Here is a 512-nt window from a genome sequence, read left to right on the forward strand (position 1 = left end):
AAAAATATACAAGTATAAAATTACTTCTACAAAATTGGTTGATTGATTTTGTTGCTTGCAATAAAAAAGTAGACTGTAAGAACTTTTCTCCTCAACAAACAACAATATTTTGAAACCAGTCACTGTAGCTGTTATTTACACAGGACAAAACATAATTTAGCTAAATCAGAGAGTGGTAAGGAGAACTGCCTGTTCCGGGACATACATTTGAATGCATAGATACACTGCCTGATGGTGTATTTGCTGAACAGCACAGGCATTGTACCACTGTGGGATGGGATGAACGCAGGTGTTTCAAGACTGCTTTCTCTGATACTACAAAAGATAACCTAAGGACAACACAGTCATTGAGCTACTCATAACATCACACATTTCTTTGCCATTTGCACCAATGCACAACCTTTAGTGTTCACTAAACACTTAATGGGTAGAGGGGACAGTTCCTACACAAAATACTCGGTTTCGTTTGGTCAGGAAAGGAGAGGGAAAATGTTCTTTCATTTGGGGGGGGG

The sequence above is a fragment of the Charadrius vociferus genome, unplaced genomic scaffold (genome assembly GCF_000708025.1).
Source record: "Charadrius vociferus isolate BGI_N301 unplaced genomic scaffold, ASM70802v2 scaffold450, whole genome shotgun sequence".
Classification (NCBI taxonomy): domain Eukaryota; kingdom Metazoa; phylum Chordata; class Aves; order Charadriiformes; family Charadriidae; genus Charadrius; species Charadrius vociferus.